The 16,557-nt window shown below is 40.2% G+C and overlaps 1 protein-coding gene and 2 non-coding genes across 3 annotated transcripts in view; 2 read left to right on the top strand and 1 right to left on the bottom strand.

Annotated features, from left to right (window-relative positions):
- LOC107994632 (mannosyl-oligosaccharide 1,2-alpha-mannosidase IA) overlaps positions 1–16,557 on the top strand; it is a 467,472-nt gene that overhangs the window by 119,572 nt on the left and 331,343 nt on the right. The window lies entirely within an intron of this gene.
- On the top strand, positions 6,171–6,385 carry LOC114577251 (small nucleolar RNA U3). Its single transcript, XR_003697143.1, has one exon. It is a non-coding gene; the product is annotated as a small nucleolar RNA U3 (small nucleolar RNA).
- Trnas-aga (transfer RNA serine (anticodon AGA)) lies at positions 6,721–6,802 on the bottom strand. Its single transcript has one exon. It is a non-coding gene; the product is annotated as a tRNA-Ser (tRNA).

Raw genomic sequence — 16,557 nt, 5'->3', positions numbered from 1 at the left:
GCCCATAAAACCAGCGTGGCACGTCGAGGGATTTCAGGGTTTCGCATAATGCTATCAGAAGGCGGCCATCCACCGTCTTGGTAGGAGACGAGGAAAGAGAGAGAGAGAGAGGAAGGCAGGGCTGGTTGATGAACGTGGCCGTTTACATCTACCGGCTGGAACCACCGAACGGGCAGCCGGTCGACGCCGAATTCCGCCGCTTTCCAATAATTTTATTTTTGCTTTTAATGCGCGATGGGATCGTGCAACGGTTGCCTGGCGGCGGTCGATGGCGCTTCTTGATACTAGATAAAACCGTGGAACGACCGGTCCCCCCTTTCTCTCTCTCTCTCTCCGCTCTTTCATCGTTCCCCCTCCCCCCTTTGTTGGTGGAGGACGGCTGGACGCGCGTAACCACGAGTCCAGTACGCAAAGATGGCATCGCGAAACTGGAGAGGAAGCAACGAGATTGCCTTTTCGACGGCCTCTCCGAAACCATCCAGACCCGATATTTATTGCCGCGCCCCTCGCTTTCCTTTTTCGATTCACTTGCCGCCCCTTGGTGATCGATCTGAATTCCTCCTCGCTGCATTCTTTTTCGAGATTTGGAAACGTGTATCCAGGTTGATTGGAGAAGTTTTTTCTTTTCTTTAATTAAGCCTTTCTTCCGTTGTTATTTAATTTTTTAAGAAGGCTGGACTCTTTCATTGATCGTATATACTTTTTCTACTTTCCATCTTGATAAATTGTTTATCGATAGAACAGTAGTAGCTCTTACACCCTTGATATTCATCGAGTTATTCTCACGAATATGACAAACGTTCTCGCTCGTTGTGTTATTTCTCGCACGGCTTGAGAAGCGAGCGCGTTTCCACGAATGCGAGATCATCGAGGGGGCCGTGCATGGAGTATCGAGAGGGCGGTAAATAATGTCGACGCGTGTGTACACGGGCGTCAAACGATAAATCACAATGGGCCGGCGTGACGGGAAATTGAACTTTCGCGAATACTTATTGCCCTCGTGATTATTCATGTCGATGGCGTTCTACTTAAGTGAAAAGGAGGCAGGGGTTGAGAGACAGCGAGGGTTGCACGCTCGTTGTTTTCGTCAACGTATTCATGTAGATGAAAAGGCGCTTGTCTCCTTACGTTGTGTTTTTATTTGATTGAAAAAAGATTGAAAAATTGAATGATTTTAAAGAATCCTCGATGAAAAAGGAGAAAGAAAGGAAGAATGAGAAAGGAATCGATCCGAAGATCCTTTAAAAGTTCTTCGTTCGCGCGCGTTAAGAAAATAATGAAATCCTCGGGAAGACAAGATCGTACCAAGGCTACTTTGTAACGCGATCAGCGTTGGTCGCGGGCCAAACCACCACGAAGGACTCGCATCTGCGCCGCTGACCCGAGACCGAATTTATGTGCGGCCTCTTTCCAACCTCTGACATACGGAACACGTGGACTCGGACCGGCTGTAAACCAACCCCTTAGAAACTCGTTCAAAGGCACACTTTGTCCGGTTAATTACATCTGAAAGTTTACAATCGTGTTACCACCGCGCGACTCTTTGTTTATGAGGGAAACTCTTAATCCACAATCGTCTAGAATATTTTCTAGATTTACATGTAAATTTTCACGTTTCTTCTTTTTATTCTCAATTAAAATTTAAATTCATGTCGCCGTTGAATGTTTGATTCTTATAAACAGAGGGGTAGAAAGAATTTATCAAACATTTATACGATAAACACGCAGTGGAGGAGGAAGCGATCGATCGCCAAGCGTTGGAAAGAAGCGTTTCGATTAAATATATGAGAGGCATTATTCCAAGACTTTGCACGTGCGTGCATGCGTGCAGCACGAGGCGAGGGATTAATCCAAATCCAGGGACCATTTATCCATTCCAGGAATGACTGAAAACCGTTGTTGTCGAGCAAGATGTTGTACGACGTGAACACCGCTTGTTATCGCAGTCTTATTACATCTTAAGCTGGTTGTCACTCCGAAACGATACGGGATTCTGGCTTCCAGTTTCCACGTTGGGGAGCTATTGTATGGCTTGTTACAAGCGAGCGAGTGTTCAACGCTCCCCGTATTCTTTACCAAGTTTGCTAATGCACTTTGGATTTATTACCCCTCGGCATCCCTCGGGACTAGACTCGAGCATTAAGATCCAAGAGTCGTCCACCATTTAGAGATACGCATACGCGTACGTTATTTACCTCGAAATACCTCTCCACGTATAATGCAATATTGCTGAAATTTTATTCCCAACCTCTTGCACTCTATCCAACGCGTAATATCCATAAAGCGTGCGAAGGACGCAAGGATTGACTCAAACGGATCAAAAATCGATGTAAGATCTTCTAATCTTACACGAGACTGAGATCGAAAGAGAGAGAGAGAGAGAGAGAAGAGGCGTGGAAGCACAATTTGGCGGGCAAAGAAGGGGAGGAAAGATGGGTCTTGAACGTATTAACCCTATCGATGCGATGGTTCCCTCGGTAGGTACTGTAATTACGGTAATGTTATGCGCGCTAATTGGAGGATTTTGCGAGAGAGGAAGCGATAAAAACGAGATTACCGAGTGCGCGCATCACTCTTCCTCCCTCTCCTCCTTTTTCTATCGTTCGGGTATATCGTGGAAAGAAATTGGCGCGTCCCGGCCCGGGGCCCATTATCTTGGCGCAAAAAGTTGGTAAATCATCCGCGATACAATCTCCTCCTCGGTGCGTGGCTTCACCTTCGCCGATCCGTAATGTAACGAAACTGGAACAACCGTCAATAGGATAATGCCGTGGTGCGTGGTTTTTTAATTAATCCTCCTCCTCGATGGGGGAGATCGAGAGCGTGCATCGTTAACGGGTAATTACTCCCCCGAAATCTTTTGTCGATGCACTTGTTGCGTTCCATATCGACGCGATCGATTTGGAGAGTAGCGTTATTCGTATTGAAATTTAAAAACGAGAGGAACATTTTTGTTTCCCGAGTTATTTATGGGTTTATAATTGAGTAATTATTAATCGAGTAAATATAGTGGAGGATATTATTCGTAGGTAATTAAAAAAGAAGAAGAAAGAAGGGAACGATGGAATGACTGGGTAATTTTGGGCCATGGCAATAAATAATTATTCGAGGGGAATAAATGAGACGTGGAGGAGAGGGTGGAAGGGAAATTTTTAAACTGAAACATCGGCACACTCGGGTTGGCAGAAAGTTCTTTAATTAATGCCGGGACACTTCTTGCCGTGGAGGCTGCGAACTTCCTTCGCGCCGGCCAGAACTTTCCAGCATCCTTCCAATTAGTTGCAAAGTAGAGAAAACATATAAAACCACGCGCGGGTGCAAGGGTATCTACTATAAGAAACTAAACGAAACGAAGAAGAAAAATAATCGTGAAATAGTTTTCCTGCAAGGATGTTTAACTTTGATTTCTCTTCTCTAATTTTTTCGAGTAAACTTTCGTTGGATAATTGATGCATTTATGTGGAAAATACATACGTGCGAAGAAAAATGGACCAACAGAGAAGAATATCGACGAAATACAAGAATCAGGAACTTGAAATAGAATGGAAAGATTCGATAAATAATAAAATAAGTAAGAGTATTCGATGTTGATTGTGGATAGAATTAATAGAAAAGTGAAAAGATCGAGTATAAATAAATAAATAAATAATTTAAGAAAGAGATGTATTAATAACGTCTCTAATATTAAGAAAGAAAAATATTCGAGAGATTTCCTATTCGTTCTTCCATATCCTTCTATCTTTTTCATTCTTCGAATTGAATATAAATATTAAAATATTCTTCCGAATTGAGAACAACGAATTGATTTCCTCTGATGTCTGAAATTTCTCGCCGATAATTTTAACAGAATTCATTTATAAAACAGATCTTTTTCTTTTATTGACTGAATTTTCAAATTATAATCAGCCCTATTAATGCATAGCCAAAACGTCGATTAATTACCAATTAATGACCAACAAATTGGGCCGATTTAATTGGCTCGGAATAATTAACATAACGTCCAGTGAATATAATTGACGCGATCACCAATTGATCAACGTCTCGATTTAACCAAACGCTGCGAATATTGTTACTGAGTTCGAACACAAAAACTCAAGAACTTGTAATACAAATGAAAAATAATAAAAAAAATCATCAATCAACAGATGTAGCAAAGTTGGTAATTCAAGTCGAAGAATTTGAATGAATTGAAATTATACATTCTCATCGAGATTACGTTCAACTGCTGTCCACCTACTTGAAGATGATAAAAGAGAACCGTGCTACATCTGTGAAAAATACACCGAAAATTACGGAGTAAAGGTGCGAGACGAGTTGCATCTTAACAAAGAACAGTGGAAAAGTAAGAAGAAAAAGGCATGGGCTGTGGCCAAAAGACAAGGGTGGTGCACGCACAATGGCCGATGTAACGTATGCTCGCATTGTTTACCGGTGTCTTGGCGCTTTGCTGCGGCAAACAAGGAACACACGTGTCCACCCACTGTGCGCGGGTTACTCAGCGACGCCCACGCGTCCACCCGCGTTTTCGACGCCGAACTAGCAACGTGACCGATGGTGTTCGGCTAATTCGACGTTGTGTCATGCAAATGGCGGCGAGAAGAAATATCCGGACCACCGTGACCGGATATTGCATTGTTGCATCGTGAAAAGTGGAGCAGAGTAGATTTTTTTTTTGAGACAGAGAAACAGAGAGAAAGAGAGCGGGGAGAAAGAATTCGTCGAGGAATTTGTGGATAGCTATTTTTAACCTCGTTTTGTACCATGATTAGAGTAGATCTTTGAATCTATTTTTTCCACATGGTTTAGAAAAATTAAAGTTAGGAATCGAAAACTTAATTTCATTGTAAAAAATGTATTTCGTTTTGATAAATGAAAGAAAAGATAAATGATTAGGAGTCTGATAAAAGATTGATAAAATTTTTTGATTCGAATTAGGTTCAAGAAAAAAGTCGATTAACGATTATTATATCGAATTATCGATATTTCTTTATCGTTCGATAAGCTTTCAAAAAATCGAATAAAATACACGAATTGATCGGCGATTGCTAGAAGATAGAGAGATGTTAGATAAGAAACGTTTGAGCTTAGCAACAATTTTGTCCGTTTTAAAAGATGTAAATTGCACGGAATTAAATCGAAATTATCGAAAATCTGTTTTCCATCGAGATGAAATTTCGCGAAATTAATTATGTTTTATCACCACCGATAAACTCGAACGCAACACGAGTATTTATGCCATCCATCACGATTAAACTCGTTTTCCAAAACACAGTATCCACGTCAAAAGTAACGTGGAGGTAATCGAATCTCAATCGGAACGAGAATTTCATTATCCACGCATCCAATGAAATTCTCCTCTCGAAGTTTTAACAAATTCCATCGTGTCGGAGCGTCTGATGAATTGTTTATTCCAATTTCGTTTGGCGTACGTGGGGCACAACGGAAGTAACCGTGCGTTGAACTTTCGAGAATGTATTACGTCGATGATGAAAATGGCAACTTTTCCATGTAAATTTTTTCCCAACTACTACGGGGAACGAGAACGGGCAATTGTTAATTAATCGTTGGATCGTGGCCGATCGCGCAGATTCAATCTTTTAATTAAAATGCTGTGCAGTGTTCCTGAAACTTTTTATACTTTTTGATTTTTTTTTTTTCATTCTTGTCTTTGCAGTTAAGAGTTTAGAGTTATTGCGTGCTTCGCGATCGATATTTCTGAACTTGAGAATTTGAAGAAAGGAAATTATTAATGGAAATGATGTCGCAACTTCTTGCAATTTCGAAAATTGAGTATAATAATTATTCCTTAAATAAAGTATAGTCTGGATAAAAGTTATTTAAAAGTTTATCAAATGTGATAGATATTTTGTTAAATTGTATTAATAATTTTCATTTCAATCTCTTCTGAATTTTATATTAATAAAAATAGCACTTTTTATAAGGTGAAAAAATGTTTGAGTGGCCGTATATTACATAAAATAAGATAAGGAATAGAAATATATCAAATTTTCTGTGATTATTTAAATAGATAACACGTGATACGAGCATCGTAATTTCTTCTTCAAGTACTTCAAGTTTTTTCTCATAGAGGGCCAAGTAGTTAAACGAGTTCTCGCAGTAGAAAAAATACAGAATTGGCTATATATCGTGTCATCGTGGCTGTGCAAATCAAGATCGTACTTCACAGGATCATTTCTGTAGTATATCTTCTCAAAGCTCTGCCCTAACGTAGAGTTGATGCAGCCACGATGAGGAGGCATAGCATCTTTCCCTGAGCGTGAGGAAGACTCGAGAAGTTGACTTGGTTTCAGCTTCTCGGTCATCGATGATCGTTCACCCTTTGTACTCAGTGCAAGGGAGATGGGGAGGATGCTTTCTGAGTGGTTTTGGTTATTGAAATATCAAAAAAAAAAATGTTGCATAAAAAAATTTTTTTTCTAGAGACAATTGAAACGATTTAGTGTGATAATTTTTATATCCTCGATTTAAGGCATTTGTAAATTATTTTTTTTTTTTTTAAAAAGTTTTGTGAATAATCACAATTATTGTTATTAAGAAATGTATAATGAAGAGAGATTCGGTTAATTTTTTTTAATGTAACAATATATTTTGTTACTAAATAAAAACGTTGCGTGTTAAAAATAAAAGATAAGAAAAATAGAATGTAGAGAAAATTATTTTTAAATAAAAAACAAAATATATTTTCAAACACCGTTTTCTCGCAGTCGGTAGGACTCGAACCTACGCTCCCAGAGGGAATCTGATTTCTAGTCAGACGCCTTAACCACTCGGCCACGACTGCTTGTTGATAGCTTTTCTCTTATAAATGAACATTATCTGCTATATGACTAAATATAATATTATTTCAATTACTTCAAATAATTTCCATCACAAATTTATAAATGAATTTTATAAACTTTTATCTAAACAAAATATATTTTCATACGTAACACCTTAAAATTCAATCATCTGATCCCTCGAAATACAATTTTTTTTAAAATATCGATAATATCATTAACTTAACTTTTTCCGAAAAAGTTATCCCGAATACGACAAGCTAAACCCGCTGACACCGTGCACAATTAGAAATACCTCCATCCAACGAAACGAAACAACACGAATCATGTCCAAAATCGAAAGTGCTTAACTTGAAAAACCAACAGCGATAAATCACAGGCACCGCCCGTTATAACAACAAAATCTAATCCCCTTTACACTGCTGGCCAATTCGAATCAATTTCCATCCACCGTTAATACCCCGAGATCAATAAAGAAGTCAAAGCGATTAACAAGCTCCGCGAGGGGAGAGGGATCGTAACCTATATTTTATCGACACGAATCGGTCAAACATTATTCGACAACGTTCGTAGTTAAACGCGAGCCGAGCGAAAAACACACAAAGCCTGGCCAAATCAACGTGGACGAATAAAAGGAAAAGAAAGAAAGGGGAAAAAAAAAAAGAAAAAGAGCAAATCGTAATCACGAACACAGAGGGATGAGCTAATTAACGAAAGTGGATGGCAATGATGCAGCACGATCGTATAAATTTATCCCTTAACTTGGTAATATCCCCTTCTGCCCGTGCAGAACTAATGGCAGCGGTATTTGCACGGTAAACGCGCGTCGTTAGTTTCGTCCGGCCGAGGCTAAAGGCTTTATTTAACAGCAAACAGGAAACGCGTGCTGCCGCACGGGACACGTTGTAACCCCGCGGCCGACATGTCACCGGGATGGTGGAAGCGTTGTACGACCTCGCGTCCACGTGGAAATTATACGATACACGCCGAATTACTTTCGAAATTGATCGGTTTTTCTCGATCGAAATTTTGTCGATAACGTATCGTAGATGTTTAAAAATTTACAGAGCGATAGTTGAATTGTGATGGAATTATACTGGATCTGACTATTCTTCCGTTAACATCTCAATGCTCATCAAACGAGGATATCCCTCCAGCACGAAAGGCAACTAACTCGCTATCAATAAAATAGTCAGACACAGGGAAGACACGCCTTATCGCTTTTCATACCTCGTTACATTTACCATTATCCCCGAGCGGAAATAGAATCCGTAACTCGTTTTAAATATTCACAAAGCTGTTTCATCCTTTTCTTATATATATATATATATATCACATCTGGACACAGCTACGCCCGATTTAAAACGACGACGTTGTCGGATTAGCTTCTTCGTCTCCGGGAAGACGCGTGTGTCGACGAATCGACGTCGTTCTTCGGATTCCGATTCGGGCTCATCGAGGCGTTAAGCTGATAGCTTGACAGTGGCGAGACGCAAATGAGGGGACATTCCGCGAAAGACATTCGCGGGGCTGAATTTGTTCACGATCGCGAGGGATAATGCGCTCGATGATACGAGCGTCGTTCGAGTTACTCGTCTGTCATCTTGCAGGGATTAAAGGAAATTTTGTTTCGTTTGTTGTAACTCGTCTATTCTCGTTTGTTCTCTCGGTTATTAAAATAATTTCGAAATATTTAGAAAATTCTTCAGGATCGAATCGAAGAATTCGCGTATCTCGTTATTACTATAATATATTATTAAAATTTGTCTATAAAGTATCTTCTTCTCTCCCGCAAAACTTACCCCTTTCTTCTTATCCCTTTATTGCCAACCACGTTGTACTCTCTCCGTTACATCTTTCTCCTTTTATTCCCCTCCCTTCATTTCATCTTCAACGCTCCTTATCTCGCGAGAGACCGTTCCCACTTCTCTTTTATTTCGCCCCAGAACCCGGTTTCGACCTCCAATCCTCCTCTTCCCTCCCTTTAACTGGCTTCGTTCTCACCTATGGCCCCCGTTGTCTCTATTTCGAGGCTGTTCTCCCCGTGGCGTAACTGCTCCATCGACGGTTACAAATCCCGTCGAGTTTCGTGGGGTCGCAATGGATTTAAGTCACGTTCGCTACCCTCCCCTTTAATTCGGCCACATTCTTTCCACGAAGATTCCGCTCGAGATTCGTCGACGACACGAGCGTAATTAAGACGTAGCGCCGGGAAATAATCGAGGGAAAGGGAAACGGTGAGCCGTCTTTTTCGATGATCGATGCCGAGAATCGTGAAAATTATATATCCGCGAAAACGATTTGCTTTTTGGGAGTGTTTGAGAAAGACGTTTATCGTAGATTCTAGAAAGGAGAATTGGAAAGGATTGGAAATATTCAGAGAATAACACGTATTACGATGAGTAAAAAAAATTTATTATTTAAGCTTGTATTTTTAATTCTAAAAATTTCATAGAAATTTCATCTCGCGCGAACAAACGTTCCATTATTTCCCCCTACATTTTTAAATTTTCCCAAATCCCTTTCGATAAACAAATAAAAAATGTATTTTCCTTTAAATCAATAGGTATTTCAAAAGATATAGAAATTCGAAAGAATGTTGAATGGCGGTCGAGATTCTCGTGACTTCCTTTACCTTTCCCTTCTCCCTGGAAACGAGTATTAATAGAAGAAAAGAAAAAAAAAAGGATTGGATCGAGTCAATGATAGATTCGACATTGCACGAGCGAAGGAACGAAAAATTACGACTCGAATCGAACAGCGATATCTCTCTAGGTATTATAATCGAGATAAGAAACAAAACGAGAGAATTCACAAAGTGGATAGAATTCGATTTTGCTCCTGATACACGCACTCTTAATTAAGTCGTATTTTTCCATCCCAATACTCGTACTCGTGATTAAATTTTGCTGTATTTATATTCTGACGAGTATTTAAAAAATTCTAATTACAATAATCAGTTATCCTCCTCCTCACTCGCCCAATAAATCTCTTATTATTATATAACTAATTTATCGAAAATGGTATGTAATTAAGATTCATTTATCTGAATCGTATCTCCAATCTCCCAAGATCAATCCAAACTTCGTGTTACAAAGTTACTTTCTTATCTCGATAGGATATAAAAAGGATACAGGTGTGGAGAAGGATTGAAATTCGTCAAGCTCGTTAACCTCGAAACGTTTCCACGGGACGACGACGAATTTTCGTCCGGTAACAATTTCGGATAAAGGTGGGGGGAAGAGAGAGAGGAAAGGATACCGTGGCCGGAATTACGTACAAATGGATAGCGTTATCCACTCGCGGCGCGCCAATAAATCGTTTTATCCGGACCCGGCGTTTATTTAAGTTCGGCCGGCGGGGCCATTTTTCTGAAACTATTCCGGCCGGGGCCATTACGGGGTGGAGGACCGTTGCTCGCAACCGTTTCGGCTATCGTCATTGCGATACGATGCAACTTCTGTCCCCCGGGAGGAGCCCCTCTCCCCTCTTAAACGCAAGCTTTAACCCGCTCCCGTCCTTTCATCCTCGCCCACCCTTCTTTCGGTTGTAAAACGAAGGGGTGAGATTCTCTCTCTCTTTCTCTTTCGAGTTTTTGAGCAGATTGGTGTTTATGAGCCCGAGAACCTTGCTTTCGGCGCTGCGCTTTGGACGCAATTATCATATATACGTACACACTTTTATTCGCGCATGTGTAAGTCGAGTGTAAGTCTTTTGGATGAGCGATGATTGGTGAAAATTGTATTTATCGTTTGTTTCTTTTTTCTTTTTTTTATAACGGTTGCAATTTATCGAAACGATTGACAAATTGGAATTAGAATTTTCGTTTTAATTCATCAATTTTGAAAAAAAAGAAAGGAGAGTAACGTGGTGGTTTGAAAAATATATATATATATAAATTTGTGTGGTAGAGAAATGTGTAAAAAAGAGATTAAAAGAAAGAAAAGTAAAAATAAAAAATTGGATCGCTCCATTTTTATAGGACAAAATGTTTTCATTCATAGAGCGAAATTGGATCGAATGAAATCGAAAAAAATCTTATTTTTACCAAATGAATTTATCAAATGAAAAATTTGAGAGAATTTATGCTCTTATGATTGTTCTTATGAAGATTTTTTTTTATTAAATAACGCGATGTGAAGGATTCAACATTCTATTAAAGTAAAACAAGAATCGCTTGCACTTGTATAGTGAAAATCGCTAGTATCTCTGTTTCTCCTTTCTCTCTCTCTTTCTCTCTCGTGAAACTGGTTAATTCGCGAACCGTATAAAATTATTCTTTCCGTCCTTTTTCCAGCCACCTGATTTTATACCGAATTCGCCGCGAAAAATGTATCGTTGAATTATTTTCAACGATTTAACGCGATCATATGGAGTTAAAAGAAAAGAAAGGAAGGAAAAGAGATATTTAACGTAAAATTACGAGTGAAACGAGTGAATAATTTTTTAAATAAAAAATTTTCTCACTCGTCGACATTAATTTCTTTGCGATTATCGATATCTTTCCAAAATAAGAGCCTTCTATAAAATGTTCCGAACCTTCGAAATCTTCCGTTCGACGATCGTGATTAATATTATTGTTATCGTATCGTCTTTCGATCGATCTTTTCTAAATGCTCTAACGTTTCGTAAATATTGTGCGATTGGTAAAATTCTGAGAATTGCGTATAAATGTGTATATACGCTCTTCGAGAGGATTCATAATAGAAAGTTTATGTTATGAAATTGTACGGTTCGCGGAATTCCCTCCGGCACGAACGAGTTATTGTTATCATTCGATACTTTCACACCGTGCGTCGAACCGCGCGGACGTGGATCGATCGCAATAATCGAGAGCAACAAGTGTCGGCAGCCGGTCGACTTTTCCGAAGCGCAATTACAAATACCATTAACGGCTCGGGCTTCTTTATCCCTCAAGAAGAAACATAAACTCGGTCAATTTATACTGGATGGAGAGGGAATTCCTCTTATCGATTTCATCCGCTCAATTAGCCGAATGAAATCCTTTCAGGAAATAGCCTGGCTCGAACGTTTATTAGAATTGGCCGATGGCTTCTTCCTCCACTGTTTCTGGTAACAACTTTATAATTGCAAACTTGTACGCTCAAATCGATCAACAATCCTCGATTATTAGAACTTTAACACCGTTTCCACGTTTCGATAATTTGTTTTCCAATCAATTATCTTATCTTATATTATCTTTTCTTTTTATCGGACAGCTCGAATAATCGAAAATATTCTTTTTCTTTTTTTTTTTTTCAATAATTTCTCGATTTTAATTCGAATTAATAAATCATTTTGTTATTTATTAGATCAAGTTTTCGGATGAATAGGAAGAAATGTAAATTACAGACGGAAACGTATAATCGAGGAAAATATTCAACGTTTCATTCGTGTAATCATTTGTGTCTTATAAACTACAAGCTAATTTTAATGTTTAATCTGTGCAGTTAACACGTTGTCAATGATAAAATTAATTTTATCCAGCTATAACGAGTTAAAATTACACGTATAGGTAAAGAACCTAGTCAAACAACATTGCATTAGTTACAGTCGTGTTTATTGCGCGTGTGAAAGGGGCTTGTCTGAGTACTGTTTTATGACAGAGAGTCGTAAACCAAGCATGCGAATCTTCGAATGCCAGACACATTGGTTCTTTTGATCCACGCGAAAGAATGTCACGAAACTGCTTGACCAAATGTCAATCGTGATGATGAATGCATTTATGGGAATAATGAATCTTAAAGACTCGACTGGAAAAATAATATTTTCCACGAATTTCGGGAGGAACAGTTCTTTTCTGAAGAGAATAAGAAATACTTGAATCATCCGAAAGGTAAAAAGATATGGTAACAATTTCTATTTTTGCGAGAGCAACTTTCTTATTCGATCAAACTCTTCTTGTAATTTCCAACAGTTACCTGATAAATCTCATCTCTCACACCAGCTCGATTACGTATCCTCCCTTTCCCCTTTATAAATAAAATAAAAAGCGGACAATAACCACGGACAACTCCATTAAACCGCCACTCTCGTAATCGTAACAATCGAAAGGAAATTACTATCCCTCGTCCAAGGAACAAAAGTTTCCTCCGAAAGGATCCCACGACTCGAGTCCACTAAAAATGGTCCCCGCTTGTAACCCGTGCTATTCTTCGGTGATAAGGCCGTAAACTCGGGCGTAAACACCTGTAGTGGAAAGCGGGGTGGCGGGCGTGGAAGCGCATTGTCCCAGGAGGAAGGACGAGGAGGAGGAGGAGGAGCGGTGGACGAAGGTAACGCGGCGTGGAGGATCCGTCGGGGTTGTCGCGTGCACAATGCAACCGGCGGACGACACCGATGTAACCGATCGTTATTGCTACTTTATTGCTCGTAAATCGTGGCCACGGTCTGCGCATCCTGTCCATAGAAGGGCACGGGCATGGAGTATCTTTTAACGGTCGTCTCCACGGGCCAATGTCGCACTCTGTCTTCCCCCTTCTTCTCCTCCCTCTCATTCTCTCCCTCGACGTGTTTCCACGGGGAAACGAGCTTCCATTCCGCCGACCACCAACGAGAGAAAAGAATTTTAGACGAATCTTTACCGATAAGGAGAGACACACTTGAGAAGAGGTGAGTTATTATCGTATACTCGCGAATGGTCATCTAAATATTCGATTCAGAGAAAGGAGAAAAGATGTGGGGAAAGCAGGGGACGCAGAGTTTGTTACATTTTACGAAAATTTCCATTCGACACCTTTTAACCCCAGATGGAAACAATTTATCGCGTCAACGGGGTGGTTAACAATGTGACCCGGGCCGAGGGGTTTTCCACGTTTTGCATCGGCATTAACAGAAACGCTGGAATATCATTTCTACGGATGGTTGTCCGCCGTGGGAACGTATTAATACCGTCCGGTTGGAAGGGCTGCGCGTTCCCATTAAATAATTAACGTTGAACAGGTACTACGCCCAGCTTATTCGAAGCGAAATGGACCGTTTTCGGATGCTCTCGTCTTTGCGCCGTGTCACCTGTGCGCTCCAAATTCGTGGATCGAGTTTCTCATGGAACTTTATGACGATCGCTCGCACATCCGCCCTCGCCAGAACGATAACGAGATTCGGTTTAATTCCTCTGCACATATCGGCGCATTGTTGCGAGATAATGTTTCATTTAACTTTGATAACTTTCATTCGGGGTATATAACGGGACGAGTATCGCACGATTTTATTATACATCGAGCAAAAATCAAGAGGAGTTTACTTACCGTGTGTAATACTTACACAAGACACTATAATCAGTTATCATCGAAATGGAATAACGAGGATCGATCAACTGATTATTATATACGCGTTCTCTGAAACGATAAATCGATTCGGTTTAATCCCGCGCGAAATAATGCTCGAATGTTTCGTCGTGAGTGAAAAATATCGCATACGATGATTTTGAAGTATGAAGCAAAGCAAAAAGCAAGAGGACCTTGCTTATATAATTCTTGCACGAGAAATGGAATAACGAGGATCGATTAATTATTTCCCCCGCATAATGCGAACGAAAAAGAAAACCGATGATCGGATCTCGTTGCGATCGAGGTGGCGCCTCGTAAAAATCCGTTGCGTTTAAATTCGATGTTATCTAACGGTGGTAGGCCGTCGGTGGAAACGAAGGAAGGAGGCAGGGAGGACCAGGCTCGGCCCAGCCATATAAATTACGTCCAGGATGTCGCCCGATGTAAATGCAATACAAATTGGACCGGGCTACTTATTATTATTCATTGGAGACATTTGTTAGCTTATCTGACGTCTGTCCTCCTCTCGCCTCTCTTCCCCGTTCCGCTCCACTTTTTCCTCCTCCATTCTTCGTTTCTTTCTCTCGTCCCCTCCTTTTCAATTTGATTATTCGCCCTCTCTCTCTCTCTCTCTCTCTGTACGCAGATTCGATCGTGGCTCGAAACGCGAGTTTGTTGTTGATTATTACCTGTTAAATGCCTCCGCTAAAACGGACCCGGGACGCATTTAAATCGCGTTCATTTGCAAATCGAGGGGGGAGAGAAAGAGGGGAGGAGAGAGAGAGACTTTGTAAACCGGCTGTCGCGCTCGATCGGAGTTATCTTTATTGTTCCTGGAAGGGATCGGTGAACGAGCGGAATATAAATTTAGCCCGATTCGAAACTGGCATCGGTGTTTCGACGATTTTCGCCCGAGTTACGAGACAGTTGCTCGATAACTCGAGGGATATAGGTCTTTCTACTTACAGGAGGTTTTTCGAGGTTTCTCGCTTTATGGATTCTTTGTTCCTTTTTTTTTTTTTTTTTCGATTTTTTTGAGGGGGAAGAAAGGGGAAGAAAGGAGCGTGTAGTTTGGATTCTTTGCCCGGTAATGTGCAATTTAGAGGGGAATGCAGAAACAATTTTTGGATGTCTTTCGAGAATTTTCTTTCTACTTCGAATTCTTCGAATTCTTCGCTCTTTTTTCTTCTTCTTTCTTTCTTGGGTTTTAATAATACAGAGAGGAAGAAACCGTCGAAGGACGCGTTTTTTTGAAAGTAGATTAAAAGCATCCGCGGCTATTAATACTTTTATTTATAGATAAAATTTGGAACAAATGAGGAGCTTTCAGAAGCGAAACGATTTCTATTTTCGATATCCCAGAGACGTCCTCGAAGAATTCCTCGATAAGCAGAGAGAAAGAGAGAACAATATTAACTCGATAAAAGTTGGCTTAAATCGAAGTAAAAAGTCTGTTTATAGAAAGAATGGAAACGGGTCACGGTTACGGGCAATTCTTAATATTTCCAAAGCGTGGAAAATAATATGGTATTGAAACTGGCCACGAAAAAAGGTATAGTTAACTCGCATTTGAAATTCAAAGGCTTTGGAACATTAAGGGATACGAGGCAGAAAGCGATCCTTCTCTTTTAACGAGATAAGTGTCACGTCGGGTCACGAAAACGTTTCCACGGAAAAATCTGCGAATATCTTATAGCCGTCGGGAAATTTCCTCTTCGGATCGAAGCAACCACTCCATTACCATCAAAGCGCCAAGGTCGTTTTAATTAATCTAAAAAATAGGCGAGGATCATTGTTGTTGCGCCGTCGAAATCGCTTTGTTCCAAACGGATCGCAGCTCGTGGTTGCCGAGGTCATTAAATGAAGTTAATTATCCCCAATTACGATACAATACATCCCTGAATTCTCCGTATTCCACCGCTACACGACGATTAACAGGAACGAATTATATCAAGTTACGCAACGTCTTAATTGCGACTCGTCCGCGGATGAATTAATCGATCTGTCGTTACGTGCTCCTCTGATCGTATATTCCATTTTCTCCGATGCACAACCAATTCGTATCCAAATACGAAAATTTTTCGAAAATTTTCTCTACGTTTCTTGTCTTATTTTTTTCAAAAAGAAAAAAAATGTAACGACAAATGTTTCTCGCGTCAAACGTTGTGACGTTTAGTCGATAAATCCATCTGCCTCGAACAATATCACGTTAGACGAGACTTCGTAATGCTACCACCCTCTCCCCGTCTCTCGTTTTGCATGCAAAACGAGGAAAGATTCGGGGCAGCACCACCGGAAATTATTCAGTTCGACCATGCATGGAAATTGCCTCTGGCCGAGAGCACTCGTACGCGTGCCAGCGCTGTCTACCACTTCCTGTTTCGCCGTTTTCTCGTCTACGGGAAACGGAAGAAACCGTATATTTATTCGAGCGTGCTAATTAAAATAATAAGCGCGGTGGCCGTTTCGATAAGTTTATATTGGAATAATCG

The sequence above is a fragment of the Apis cerana genome, linkage group LG4 (genome assembly GCF_029169275.1).
Source record: "Apis cerana isolate GH-2021 linkage group LG4, AcerK_1.0, whole genome shotgun sequence".
Classification (NCBI taxonomy): Eukaryota; Metazoa; Arthropoda; class Insecta; order Hymenoptera; family Apidae; genus Apis; species Apis cerana.
This window is presented reverse-complemented; position numbering and strand designations above follow the sequence as displayed.